Source organism: Vanessa cardui, chromosome 16 (genome assembly GCF_905220365.1).
Source record: "Vanessa cardui chromosome 16, ilVanCard2.1, whole genome shotgun sequence".
Classification (NCBI taxonomy): domain Eukaryota; kingdom Metazoa; phylum Arthropoda; class Insecta; order Lepidoptera; family Nymphalidae; genus Vanessa; species Vanessa cardui.
Window position 1 is genome coordinate 10,615,502 of NC_061138.1, and position 16,526 is coordinate 10,632,027.

General features: G+C 31.8%; 1 long non-coding RNA gene across 1 annotated transcript in view; it reads right to left on the reverse strand.

Annotated features, from left to right (window-relative positions):
* Nucleotides 1-1,002: 1,002 nt before the first annotated feature.
* Nucleotides 1,003-16,526, reverse strand: part of LOC124536522 — a 30,429-nt gene continuing 14,905 nt past the window's right edge. Inside the window, exons 3-4 of the long non-coding RNA XR_006966881.1 lie at nt 9,684-9,724; nt 1,003-1,273 (exon numbers count right to left, since the gene is read on the reverse strand). This is a non-coding gene — a long non-coding RNA (uncharacterized LOC124536522). The remainder of the gene's footprint in view (nt 1,274-9,683; nt 9,725-16,526) is intronic.

A 16,526-nucleotide genomic window follows, 5' to 3' on the forward strand; every position in this document is an offset into this window, starting at 1 on the left:
ATTGTAAACAATTATGTAGATGTTGAAAGAGTTGTGTTAGCACTATCGAAGTTATACCTTGCCAGCACTTCAGGCTTTCTTATTAGAAACATTGTGTCTCAAAAATGCTTCTTAAATAGAGATTTTTTTTTAATTTGAAAGATCACGATTCGACAGACACTGGTTGAACCTTAGGCTTAATATATATAAAAAAGGTTTGATGACGCAGTTGGATTCGATATGCCGTTGCATAAAGAATCTTTCGATAATAGTATCGTTATTGTGTTCGACCCTTGTAATGACCAATCAAGCCTTCCAACATGGAGAAATAGTACGCTATTGAAAAAAAAAAACTAATACCCGACTGTGTAAAAAAGTAAGACAATGATATGTTCTTCGAAATTATTATCTACCAATTCAATTTATCATCTTATACGCAGACATACTTTATATAATTTATAGAGTTGAGTTTACAGATAGAGTTGAAAGAATAGCTGTGGTCGATTGTCTCATAAAAACATTTATATTTAGCATACTTTATTATTATTAATGCGAAAGTAATTGTCTGTTGTTCACTGTGAAAATAATGAACCGATTTTGATAAAATTTTAAATAACCTTGAAATGAAAGGTACATGGTGTTTTTCTCTATCTATTAATTTTCATAACACTATATGTTGCTGTTCGTATTCTTATGTATTGGAGTAATAAAAAAAATCATTATTTAATGTAATAAACATTTGTTTATTTACTCTGAATTTGGATTTATTAAAATAAAATCTAGCTTGTTTCTATAATTAAAAAAAAGTTTAAATCAGCATGTGTTTAATTTTGTACATGAAATACGTTTTTCTATTATTACAATTATTATATACAGGTATAATTTAAAAGTTCGTTTTATAAGTACACACACATAACAAAAATCACATTTATTTACAACACAAAAATATACAATTATTTTTACGAAATATTTTTTACATTATATAATTTTCATATTATTTATATTTCATAATATTTTCAATTTATAAAATTAAGATACAATTTAGAAAAATATTTTTTTAAAATGACACTTTTTATGATAATTAAGAAGAATAATATTTTTATTTCAGATCTTCTATAATCTTCTAGAAGGCACGTTGATCATTGGCAAACCCAAGAGCACGGTATGAAGTTCCTACAGTTGTATATTACGTAGGAACTCTATACCTCGCTAGTGGCATTCACCAGGATATGTTCGTATCGATGATGTAAATCTTCAAAATTCTTCATAATCTTCAACAGAAATTCTTCCCAAACTATTTGAAAAAAGAACACAACATTTTTTAAATATTATTTAAACACACCAATCTTATTCTAAGCAAGTTCCAACACATACTACGTAACACACTGGCAACGCTCGTTGACATTACATTTAAAAAGAAAAAAAAAACAAAATTAACATTTGAATAAAACAGCTGTCGTAACCCCCATAATTAATTTCCGTAGGTATCCGAACATTTGCATATTTTATCCTAGACGAGGAACTCGCTGTAAGGAGATAAGTTTCAACCCTTCTGGTCATGCAAATTTTTCTAAACGCCTCGTGGGAAGCCACGCCGGCGATTTGCATAAGAAATTTGAAATAATAAAGGCCAACACGGTAGCGAATATTAATATCGGCTATAGAAATTCTTGAGAAATATTTCGGAAGTAAATTCTCGTGACTATGCAAATTTTGATTCATTCCGAACGTAGTGAACCAATGAATAATAGTAGAAGGGTCACCTCAGTTTAAATATGAAATGAGTTTTTAAATGACAATACAGATTCAAAATTATTCGATTCGATTTTTAAATTAAATTAAATTCCATATTTATTTCGTAGATTACGACAATCGTAAAAGCGATAATGTATGGGAAACTCGAATGTTGATAATAGTACGAGTATACGCAACGATTCGAGTAAGCCCGTTACTTTAGCATAGTCATAAACGATCTTGTAACAAAATTATATGACGAAATATATTAGTATCTACAATAAAATAATATCAAGGTATTCCATTTTCAAATAATATAAGTATTTTTTAAAGAGATTTGAAATAAGAATATTTTCATATTTCGAATTAAATTTGAAGTATTGTTTAAGACCCTTTTAAATTAAGAACACATATTCGCTAATAAATTTAGTTATAGAATAATAAAGCATTCAAATGAGTCAGAAAGGTACCAACTGACGTATCCGCGCCCCGAGTATAATTACTTTAACGACGGGTGGATCTTTAATTATAATAATCTTTGTTAAAAAAAATGCCAAACATAGAAAATGTTATGTGACAGAGATGTTATCATTATTTATTTGCAACACGTCAAATGTTATTTTAATTATGTAATGTAATATTGTAATATTACATTTTACAATTTTAGAAGATACTTTTTACAGACAGAGATGGCTTAGTAGTTACGAAACGTAAATCTTAAACCAATGATTAAATTTGAGTACATGAGTACTCAATTTTTTTTTATTCATTTCGTGGTAAAGAAAATTCTCGTGACGTGAGGTAACCTGCATAAGTCTGATGTAATTCAGCGACATGCTTGTTTCTTGTTATTTTTACCGTATTTTTAGTTATGTAATATGAAATAACCACGTGATTCCTCAAGGCGAGAGTTGTATCAAAGATAAACGTTTGTTACAAAATCAGTGAGGTGAGCTATGTACTTTTCACTGATAACGTTATCTGATTATTTGTTTCATTCTAAGATCACTGCAAATAATATCGTAAAAAATACGGCACGTGTATTTTTATTAAACAACATTTATATAACTTGTCATGCTTTCGTAATAAATTTTAACTTTATTGTTTATTTATCTTCGTAATACACAAACCCTTACCAAAATACTATAAATATTATTGTGCAAACATATATAAACTAATTACATTTTAAACTAGATGTCATTAAGGTCGTGTTTCCTATATCAAAGTCAGATAGACAAATATCAAATTAGGAATACCGTTATGACATTATCATATCACATCACGCAGATATGTCTTGTCAGTAATGTAAAGATGTTAGAGATATTATAAATGTATATCTATACATAAAAATGGCCATAAAGGTGTGTACAGGCGAACGACCCGTCGTCGTGCCAAATCCCGCTCATTTTAGGGATTTGCAGTTGAAATTAGTTCGCAAATCTCGGGCTTACCCGCCCCAGTTACAGATGTAGATACGAATGTATAAATAACCCGAGGCGCTATGGTTTTACGTTGTTTATTGTTTTTGTGGGATTTTTTTTTCGTGTTCTATTCGAAATTCAAAATTCGAATGCAAATCAGAAATAATATAGAACACTTTTTTCTATTTATGTTGTACGGTAACTTTTGACATTTTATTATTTTAAACTTGGAATCATTTTTGAAATAAGATTTTTTTAACGGAATTTTTAAGCCGCATATTAAGGACTGCGGCTACAACACGGACGTGTTACTCAGATTTTATTGGCTCACAACTCTTTACAAAATAAGCCGCCTAGCAGTCATAATAATATTTCATCATATTAATTACTTAATTAAAATAGTACTATTTAAATTCAGTTTCTTAACTAGCACATAATAAGCGAGGCGAATGTTAAACAGTCATTAGGTGTGAACATAAAAAAATAAATAAACATTTCATATTTACGTTTAGTCAAGAAAGGAATGTTTGTGTGAAAGTTACGAAGCGATAAATCCAATTTCCCGAGCCTAATGCGAGCTAAATATGTATGTATGGCTCAATTGAATAGCCACGCGATGTTCAATAAGTGCGGGTACGCACGGCATTAACGCAATAACTCACCGAACGGAAAAATTTGTATGCTAGATGTGCTTTGATGGAAACGGGGCTAAAGTCAGCGCTAGAAAACGCATCGCAAGTCTGCGTCTGACTTTCCTTATCGGAGTCCAAACGCTCCATTCAAATAACCAATTGAATTCAAATCAAGTACACAAGACATCATTAAATTAAAACTCGAGCAGGATTACTTCAAATTATCTCGCTCGTCCAAAAAATGAAGTCGATAACGATTCTTTAAAAACGTTAATTACTCGCTATCTCGTTATGACGGCAGATCGGAATCCGCGATAACGCGGACGGGCCCGAGCGATCGCGTGCACGTCGGCAGTTTGCTTCCTATCTACGTCTGACGCAGCGCTGCGAATGTCCAATAAATACGCGTTTGACGCCCGCTGCGTACATCACCAGTGAACTTGGAACTTTGATAGAACGCACCCATCACGCGAACCGGGCCCTGCACGGGAGGAGTGCCGGCTCACCTGTGACTAGCCGAGCGCACAATTGGCGACTTAGACGTGCGAAATGAAACACGTACTCGTTGTCACAACTGAATTAATCAAACGTAACGTAATGCCTGCGTACAGGGACGACGGAAAAAGTTAAACATGTAAACGCTATACAGTCTTTAGCTAAAAACGTACGGCTCATAAATCATATATGATTTTCTTGCGGCACGGACCATTTGCTCGCTAAAACTTGTCTCGCCAAAAGGCGATGCATGCGTGCGTGCGTTTATGGCGGCGACATTTCCCGTTCGTTCCATATTCAAATTTTATAGGGACAATTAAAAAGGATATAGGAGTGAACGATATACGGGTTCATGAGGGTTCCGTTCAAGTGATTTTATTAGCTAGTTTTTATTAGCACTTAATCGCTCGGAACATAGATATTAGCTAACTAAAGACTCAGAGAGATAATAATTTGTTTTGTAACGTAACAGAAAGGAAATTTCATTTCACATTTGTGTTTAATAAGCATTCGCTTCAGTTTATCTGTGTATAAATCATGATAGCGCTAATACGGCTCTAATTCAGATCGGCCTCTTCCTGTGTTGATTGTTGGTTGCCACAAGGTAGCCTAATATATCATAAAGGTACTAAATGCCTGTGTAATTATGTGTGAACTTGCCGTTCTCGAGTTGTTTCACTCCGCCATTTTATTTTGAATTACGACCGTTTGGCGAAATGCATTCGCCGCTTGTCGGGACGCGTAAATGCAAACACTCGTTTAGCTTATTTCAGGGAGGTGTTTAATAGGTGTGTGTTAATGACCGTTTTGTATGCTATATGTTATTTTTATAGCCAATAAAATCGTAAAAGTACTCAGTCCGCATTTTGTTATGATGCCGCCCGTGATTCATACGTCATATCTGGATGCTTGCTTTTACAGTTATAAAATTTTGCGTTGTGTTTCACGAGTTTAACGTTTATGTTCAAAAATCGAATGTTGGTTGAAATTTATCGCATTTGAAAATCGAATACGGAATTCGAATTGAGCTTTAGTTTGAGGTCATTCATTACCAACGAATTTCTCGTTTCGAGTGCTACCAATGGGTACGTACGGAGGGATTCGCTCACATCGGAAATACACTATTATCATACCCTCCTACATACATAAACACATCGCTCGCGAGTTCCTCTCGAAACGTACAAGCGATAATAGTCTTAATAACGATAACATAAAAACTAGCATCGTCCGCATGCCCCGTGTGGGCCACATGAGCTCACATAGGGTAGCACCCCACGCATTACCCCCGGGGGTAATTTTTACCCCATCAGAACGCGTCGCCACCCACTCTACTCATCATTGGATATTTGAATTACTTATAAGCAATTTCGTTATACGAATTTCGTGGATTTCGGGTTTGAAGAAACTCTGTTCGATAAATTTTGATACAGGATGTTATAAAATGATGAGAACTTGTTATTACTTTCTTTTTGTATTAAAATTATACTATAATGTTCAAAATATATATTAAAATTAATAAATAATTACGATAATTGTATGTAAACTATTTAAAACAATTATATTGAATATTTGTCTATAACGGAACGTGAATCGATCGTACTTTAATACAAAACAAACGCATTATTCAGTATCAAAAGAGCATACGATCAACGATTAGTGTTTACCTATTGTACAACATAACTATGTCAGTTAAGCTATTTCGTTGTTGCGACACATGTCTAACAAATATTTCGAATGTAATCGTCATTTGAATATAGAACTCTGAATATATAAGTATGGATATTACAAATTTACAGAAGATATAGACAGCGTGTATGTTTCGAGGGTGTGTATCGCTTGGGTCGAATAACACATAAAAATTAAAGGCAATTTATTTAACTGATCTACAGGGAAATATTATGCGGTTGGTAAATCTTAACACGAATAAAATTTATTGGATTGTATGTAGCATGTTCTGTTCTATTTTTAAAATGTCTTGTTCTATTTTTTAAATTGTAATAGAATAATTGCAAGAGACGATCTTATGGTTTATATGTATTTTTTATTTCATAATTAGTTATTCTTTTTTTAAATCATTCTTGTCTTTGAAATCGATAAAAATGTATTTTTATTAAAAAATCAAGTGATTTAAGAAATGAAATAAATATAAAATCCAAGTTCCGGCACAACGCCAGAAAATACTTGGCACGACATGTTTCAATCAAGCAAATTGGATTCTTCTTGAAATTATTACGTGAAATATATAAAATATAAGTAATACTTGAATTTATTTTATATCACTCCATTAAAATATTCATCTTGTTTTTTTAATTATACCTTACTAATAGTAATGACAATGATTTCATTATGACAAAGTCATTGTTAAGAATTCATTACATTTTTTCAGTTGTCTTTAAGGAAAATATACTTTATATTTGTTAAGCGGTTTTCCCTTGCTTGGAAATACCTCCTTGCTACTAATGATAGTATTACAATGAAATGTGCTAAATTCTAAAAAAAACACCTATTTGCTTATAAAATTTTTGACCTAATAACAAAAAAGCGTATCTCCATATTTATTTGAAATCGCTTATAACTTTATGGAATTAAATTCCTCAATTACATATGTAATAAGTTGGATTGAACGAGGACATACGGACAGGTGTATTAAAATATAGGTTACAAGTTTGTAACTAGTAATTGCATAGATAGGAATCTTTATGTTAACAAGATTCTTATAATAATTAAGTAAAGGTGCTATTCATGTTATCTTTAAAGCAATCCGTCACACAAATATCAAGCATCGCTGTGTGACGTTATTAGTCAATAAATTTAACAAAATATAATTATAAGGGTAACATTTTAATCGTTACAATATAATTATCAAGATATTCAAAAATAACACACTGAAAATATAATTAAAAATAAACCTTACCATATAAAAAAAATTAAATTAATTTTAAAGAACGTTTTACAACATAAAATTAATTTTTTAATTAACGTAAAATATTGTATGGTTATTCATTTTTATATTAATTGGTGTAATTTAGTAAAAAAAATACAAGAAATATTTAAAATGAGAACGTCAATAAAATCTGTATACCGCTAATTTGTTTTGACATTACAAAATGAACGACCACTTTTCCCGCCTACAAGTTTGCGCGATCGAAATTCGGAGGGTCTTCCAAATTCGAAAAGCGTACCACAGATAAAATATAATTCGTACCATGTACACACGGGCTAAATTACGTTGACCGAATAAGGGGTAGGACTCAATGGATTTTATAGTTAGGAGAGCAATTGAGTTTCGCATATCTATTATAATCGGGACCCTTTCTGTTCCTACTTTTTGCCATTTGTAGAGTAAAACGTAGCTAGTGTTGAGGGTGATCCCCTTTGAACGCGTGCCGTACGATATTGCGTTTCGTTTAACAAAAACTTACGGTCGATCAATAGTTGGTACAAAAAAGTTTATACATTTTTATGTGAAACGAAAATAGACAAGTCACTTACCGTACTTTGACTTTTTTTATTGTGATCCGTTTACACAAAAATATTGAGGTCGGTTAAACCTTTTTGGATGACTAATATTTGTGTTACCTATTCTATTTTTTCTTTATTTACCGATGAACAGAGAAAATTAATTTGATCAACGGTAATTATTACATGGAATTAATTAATAATTTTTCTCATCATTCTAGTTCATAAAATTCCCGAACAACAAGGAAAATTTAATAAGAAATTATGACAAATAGTAAACGTATATGCGGTTTGTGAGCGCGCAAAATCTTACTAATTAATACAATATATGAGTCACATTCTATCTATGTTTCTAACAAAGGCGGGGCTGCCTTTCACATTTACGCTACTGGACTAGTCCGAAATATTGAACCACAGTGCGAATTCACCATCGAGTATAACCTTCAAAAAAAAAAACTGTCGCTAAAATTGAACCCATCCATTGGTGCACATTCGAATTACTAAGCAATTCTATTTGAGATTTGTTGTAGAAAAGATAATTGTCTATATCGAGACTAGACAGCGAACAGTACGATAGGAAAGTCATGTGTCATTCAATCTACATGTAGACTAATTATCTATTTTCTAATACGTAACACCAGATCTGCACAATGCACAAAGGGCATTGTGTGCTATACAATGGCGTGAGTCATTGTGACGTGCAAAGACAATGCAACGGGAACTACACTGGCTGTAAGGCTGACCACCCACTTGATATATAGAGCGATATTGTTGCGATACATTTATAAAATCTTTTTTTATGTTATCGGTGGCAAACAAGAAGGAGACTGATCTGATGGAAAGTGATTACCACTGTCTTTGAAACATGTAACATCGGGGGTCTTGCATATACATTGCCTTCCTTTAAAATATATTTGTTAGATTGTTGTTTGATTTCAATAAAACAACAATTGAACTCCATATATACTACCATTAGCTTCTAGAAGAAATATTAAGAGACTATAATACTATCAATAATAAGTAGGTTTATTTTTATATAACATATCGAAAATGTAGAATTTTTCTTTTAATTAATTTGAGTTTTGTGATCTGATGTTATTTTTTTTAATACTACAGCGTTGTTAAGTCAAAAGTATAGCATTAAATGTAATACATGCTTTACGTTAAGCTGTCACTAGCAGCCGGACCGGTCACCGGACCCGATCAACTGCAGTTCAATTGTATCTTATCTATATTTAATTCCGATACCAATACCGGTTCCCTTGATTATGAATTTATACTTGTCATATTTGATTAGGATTTAATTGAACTTATTTTTGTTATATATTAATATTCACTTAGTAATTGGTTATAATATTTAGGATTCGTTAGTGAAACATTTGGAATCATTATTATTCTTTTATGTGCAATTTTGCAAAGTTTATATGTACATAACGTATACCAGAGAGTTTATATAGTTTGTGTGATATAATTCGATGAGTGAGCCAGTTTATCACAGGGACATAACATATAATGTAATTAATATTAATGGTGAACTTGCTGGCCAATGATTCGGTACCATAGTGACAGCCTACTAGGTACCACTGCACGTCCGTCTACCAATAGGTAACTTACTATGAGTCTGTTTTGAATGGTTATTTATGGATATTTAGCTTTGTTTATTAACGTCAAAAGGTCTAAAATATTCAGGACATTAAATTAAAAAAAAATGACAGTACGACTGATGGGTGAAGGCTTCCTCCTCCCTTGAAGGCTTTGAGCTCATTGTGGTGAATATTCGTGGCACAAATTTTTATCCGACCAATTAGGTTTCCTCAACTGCTGAATATGAAAATACCAACCCAAGTTTGAATTCGTAACCGTACTTTAAATTCACGTGTTCTAACTACTGAGCCATCTCAGCTTAATTTGTGTTCACTAAAGTATGTTAATTATTTTACCGAATGTTTTATAATAAACATACCTCACCAACCATCTCGTGTCAACGACCGTTCCGCATATATCCTGAAACAAAAGAATATGCAATTAGTTTTAACTCATATAACCTTCAAAAAGTGTAAAATATTTTATTTACGTGAAATTCATTAACCTCGACATTCGTTGAAGATTGATTTCAGTGCATTATTATTATTTTTTTCATTTTTAGCAAGAAGGTTCAAGACCAATTAGGTTTTATATAATAAATATATACAGTCATTCATTTAATTGTGATAGTATGACCAGCAATCTCACAATGAGAAACTCGTTTGACAATACGCTATAAATTGTTCATAAATACATGTCTTAACAATTTACTACACGATGAAAAAAAAATAAAAAAAAAGTCTAGCTGAAATCGTGTAAAAAAATAACATTATTAAACTAAGCTATTCTAGGATATTGATTGAAATTCTCTAATGTGCACTCTGCATTACAAATTAAAAAAAAAAAACGATCGAGAAGAATGAATGTAAAAAACGAACAAAAGATTCAAAACATACGTATAAAAAGTATCTATCGGTTTTTGTTCGTCCGTGTACCCGCGACCTTGCCTCGGTCAACATTGATCTTGTGGACTAGTCCGAAAGACTGACGCATTGTTTTCTTATAATTACAATATGTATATATATTAATCATACATATAGATATATAATATTACTTTGCATTTTTTACTAATTGTCATATAATTCACATATGACATGTAATTGATACAAAATTAATTAATTAATATATTAATTTGGAACGTAAAATTAATTAATAGTTTTCCCATTATTTCCACTTTCAAATTTTTTTGTATGCAACCAGATTGTCATCTGGTTTACTGTCAACTTTCAAACGTCTACTGAGAATTATTGGAAAGGAAAATGCATTTGCATCAACGCGTCACACCAAATCAGGAAAAAATTTGTTCATTTAATATTATAACTAAATGCAGCTATAATGTACATTAATGAAACAAAAACATCATATCATATACATCTTTATAATATGATATTAATACATGATCAGATCATTAAGGCAGACGACAGATACAAAATGATTTAGGTATAGATACTTACGAACAGAAAAAAAACATATATCCAATCAGTGATGCGTTATTGAATAAAAAGCACTCACTCGTTTCAAGGTATCGATATCTAACGTATATCGATATCTTACGTGTATCGATTCTAATTAAGCTTTTTGTAAAGGCTTATGACCACGATGCCGTACGTCATGACAAATAGAGTCTAATCACTGTACTCGAATGAGCGCTGGCGCGGACTGTCGGCGATCGTCAACTGTTTATTTCCTTTATAAAACACCAGCATAAAGGAGTACGTGAGTCAGTGGACTGTTTTTGTGTATGTAATGATTTAAATTTTTTACCGCACGTGCAACGTCCGCTGCGACCTACGCGACCTAACTCTTTGTTAGCCCTGCCCTCCAACTTTATTACGAGCCGTGTTAATATGATATTTTTTTTTCTTAATAATTCATCTCGTGTTCAGCGAAGGAGTATATCTGGATGTGTCTGATGCATTTTTGACGCATATGTATTACAATGATCCATTGAAACGGCGTGATAGAATAGAATAGAAGTCTCAATCATCAAACATATAATTTACTCTTACGTAATTACGTTCAAAGAAATACCTGTTCTAGTAAGAAAAACAACATCCACAGATACTCTGATTTTTTAGCTTATTAATGTAGTGCAGAAATCTTGAACTTCGATAAATATTTGATTTAAATAACATAAAAGATTCCAACATTATGCAATACAGTGTAATAACGAAAGTATCAAACAAAATTAACTTTACCCATCAGCTAGCTAGTCGTTATCTCCGGTTACAAATAGTCTTAAAAACCCGTACATTCCCATCAAGTTACTACATTTAATAATAACATCAACATTATGATTTTAACAAACATAGTTCGATTCGTCTTTATATAGATTCGAATCGATTAAAATACTCGATGAGGATATTAAAACGCAAAAGGCACTATAAAACAGGCTCCGTTCGTATAAAATGTGAATATTAAAATATCGTATTTGAATAAATAGAAACACGACCGACCAATCGAACGCCTTTCCGTAGAATGGAACGCAATTGTTTTAATAATTTATCTAACATCAAATTAACAATTTAATTAATATAAATAAAAGGGCCGACGCTCGCATTAGGTATTTTCCTAATAGTTTTCTTATCGAAAATATGCGGTTAATAGCGTGGAATGGGGAGTAGATAAAGTAATAGGGGAGACAGTTTTTAAATAATTAGAACTATAATTACTGGTCTGTGTCAAAATACCGTGGCTATCTACGTGTTATCGTACTTCGTTTGTTAGGAATGCTCTCGAAAACGGATAGCTTTTCACATTCTTTATTGTGTTTTTTTCAAAAGTAATTACGTTGATTGAAATCTAAGTTAGATTGAATTGTTATACGTGCGATAACACTGTCAAGTAACGTATATAAAGGGTGTATTTTATTTATTAATAGTATAATATAAGTCCATATAATATATCTATGATAAAAACTCATACACAAAACGTGTTCTTGTAGTGTATTCCACCTACATAGGATCAGCCTCTGAGACTATTCTAGACTTAAAAGACACATTACATATAAAGTATTTTTTCAATCAATATGTACAGCTATATACAGCTTGTATATTGATAGACTTTTTTTATTTAATTGATACTGCATATGGACATGGCTTTGTAAGAACGTACTATTCCTTATAATTCATTTCCAACTATGAGAATTAAGATTATATATCCGTTGTAATTACTGGCTTACTTTACGAAACCGGACCACACATAGTATTGATATGTTGGTAGAACATATGAGGACACATTACTATGTAAAACATAATATAAGAATATTAATTATGTCAATGCAAAAAAGTATATTGGCAAACAAAGTATTAGAAGATTTATTTAATGGACACAGATTATACAGCAACGATTATTTATTAGCGAACGTGACAGATCTCTTTTGTATAATCTGTGATTGCTTTTGCAAGTGTAAAAATATATATATATTAATAAAATAGATTATTTATTTGTCTAGATAATGTTATATGAGAAAGACTCGCACATTAGTACGTATAATAAAGTTACAAGATTGACAAGTAAGTATAGCAAGCATGTGTGCTCACTCACACTTAGATAATTAAGTTAGTCCGACTTATGATATATTATATTCATTGAAGCTATTGGATATTTAACGATATTTCAGTTTATTTTGTTAACAATAACGTCAAAGTTGACATTCCATGATTGAATAATCCTGTTACGTTTGAATGTAAAAACAATTCGAAGGATTATTTTTTAAATTGTTGTTTTTTTAACTAAACAACGTTGTTTTTTTCCTAGACCGGTCCTAAGAGAGCAGGTGCTATTGGATAGTACTATACAGAACTAACCAAAACTTTAAATTAACATTTACAAATATTATTAATTTTTACAAAATTATCAAGTCACAAAAATTCAATATACCGTATTATGTTAATATTGTTTTTTTTTTATTTTTAATTTTAACACATTACAAAAAATATGTGTGTGTGCATGAAAGTATGTATGACATATGATATAAAACACACACATAAATATTTAAATGAATACAATGAAACAAACAGCACAGTGCACGGCGTGTCACGCATGAAACTATCCACATATGAATTCAAAGCAGGTAGAGCCATTCACATGAGTTTCTTTGAAACATCGTTCAATCGCTCACTTCCAATGAAAAACGACCTCAAATAATTACGACGCAAGAAGGATATTTCTATGAAATGATACATCAAGATACGGCGAATAGATGCGGTGTATAATTTAAAATATATCAGCGTTATACACTCACTAGTGACAAAAACTAATGAAATTAGCCATCGTTCTCGTGAATCGGAACGTAATTCTGTTTTTATTATTGCAATATATCACGGATTTTGTTGCCAGTCGAAATTAATTTAAAATATTTTCTTTACGGATTTTTTTTTTATTAACATTGATACAGTGGAAAGTAATTATTGAGTTTATTTCTGTTTCTCGGTTGAATCTACAAAATATTTTTGAAAGATTCAAAAGTGTTTGTACGAACCTACTTGAAAAAACTAAAGTTGATTTTGCATTTAATAACAAGAAAAATAATGTTATTAATTTTAGTAAGTTGGAAACATAATAAGGGTATCTAATTATGAGAATGTGTAACCCGTAATCGCCATATGTCTCTTTAATCCACTTTTTTATTTTACTCTAAATTAATATCAAATAACACGTTCTTGGGTGTAGCATGGGGCTTTCTTAACCCTTCTGAGCCGCATGCGATCAAATTATATTAACATTCAAGCTCTCCCCAATTTAAAAAATAAAATAAATAGGTTATAACCTATTTTTGAGAGCGGCAAAAAATGAAGATACCTGCACTTAACCTCAAGCGGAGTGGTCCCGTCAGACGAGATACATGCCAAGGGCCGGGGTACACCGAGCATTATTTTATAACTAGGATTTATAACTATTTTGGATATCATTCAGGTTGTAAATTTAAGTGATTTCATTTATTTCATACTAGTCCAGTGGCTTGGCTCGCGTTTTAGGGTATTGGTTGACATGTGTAAGGCAAAATAGCCTGTCGTTTTTTGAAGTACATTAACTTTGAAATTTCATCAAATTCAGCGGTTTGGTCGTGATAGAGCGACAGACAGACAGAGTTATTTTCACATTTATAATATTGATATAGATTAATGATATAAAATAAAGTTATTAAGTTTGGATCTTTCATGAAATGGATGAAATGACTAAATTTATTGTCACGATAAAATCAAAAGTATTACATACATAAGCGTTTCTTAGATACAGAATAAAAATTGTAATTAAATAAATTGCACGGAAATATTTTGAAAAAAAAAAGTACTCGTTTATTGGTACTCTCGAAAAGAAATAATTTATTTATATAGATTTTTAACGGTCAGATAAGAATTCAACGAGGGTAAATAAACAAAGGCCCTTTGGTTCGAGTGTACCTCAAACTTTACCCCACTCGTATCTTCCCCGATTTCAAAGGATCGTATTATTTACATTTTTTTACCTCAAAATGTGGAACAAAAAAGGGTAAAGAATAAATTTGAACGCTAACCAAATGTCCCCGCGGTTGCGACAGGTTGGGCCGTTTTCGAATTTATAACCGCACTCTTGTTTCCGACAAACCGAGATACGATATGAAAACGATTTTAATCGATTTTTTTTTCTGTTCAATCGATTAATCCGTAAACAATTATTACTCGCAGACGATGATCGCAGTTTTGACTTTGTAACGACCGACGTTTCCTGTTTACGTTTTTGTTCTGGATAACATCGAGATATCTATTAATAAATGCAATTGAAAATCTTATTTTTATAAAGTATAATTGCATCCAATTACCGTAGCAACGACCTCTGATATGCATCCAAAAAAGTATATTTCATCGTTTATAACCACAGATAAATAATTATACCTAATGTATCTGTGTTGTTTTCACGTGTAAAACCATCGGTTTTTCCTTATGGCTCGAGTTTTATCGAAGCAAGTCATTAATGCTAGAGCATTGCAGTCGGTATTAATTTCCTATCCACAGACACGTACTGATGACAGACACAAATAATGCCTTCCGTTGACGGTTTTAGAAGGCACTTGGAATTTTAATGAGATAATGCTACTCGCCTTTGTAAATAAATCCAGGCGTGATATATATATTTAATATACTGGTGAAACGGTTTATTAAGCTCTCATGATATATTCGTTTCATAACAAAATATTAATTGGACAAAGTTGTATGAATCATTAATAAAAGTAAGGGTAATTATACACTGATACACTAGTAGTATAAGCTTTATTTCATATGGATACAAAAACATTAACATTTATTAACTGTAACTTAAAAACTTAAAGAATTTTAATCATCAGCGTATGGTTGCTATCATTTGAAACGATACAGATTATTTAGATAAGGATCTTTGAAATGGAATTCGACGCGTCCATATTTCCTAGACGAAATTTCTGAACGACGCTATTAATTGTTAATTTGGTCGAGTTTAAAAATTATAAGGTATGCACGAACATGTTACAAAGTGATGCCGAAACTCGATACCCCAGCAAACTTGCACGCGTCCCATTTGTATACTGGTTTTATCGTGTATCGTGAAAAATAACTCTCTTTCGAAAAGCCGACAGACCACTTGCTTAATAATTTGATACCGTGATCGGGAACTTGACGGAATACGTACTTACTAGCCTTAATTCACTATTAAAAAAAAAAAAAAATTAAGAAAAATACATCGATGGAATTACGAAGTTTAATTGTTCATATACAAATTCGACGAGCATTATAACGATTTAAAATATTAATCAGCCCGATCGATATAGATATATATAATTAAATAAACGAGTTACTCATTTAAAAATGGAATAACTCAGTTCTAAATAATATCTGCATGCAATCATTCAAACCAAACAAGGCAACTTAATTAGCGCAGGCAGCGGTTGCGTTTGCGCACGGATGGGAAAAAAATAAAATAAAAGAGGAAATTCAAAATGGCGACGCGTTTATCAGCGAGGGAGCGATTAGCGTGACGTCACTCGGCCGACACGCCCGCGTCGTGATGGATCGGACGGGGTTGGTGGCATGACTACCGCGCGTATTTATTTATTTCCACACAATTGCGAATAGAATTTACTACTTCATTCACATGAACATCGCTATTGGATTATATCCGTGTGATATATAAAAAAAACAATCGGTTGCATGTCGGAAATCATTGAAAGTGGGCAGTCTTTGCAATTAATGAAATAATTATTGCTAAT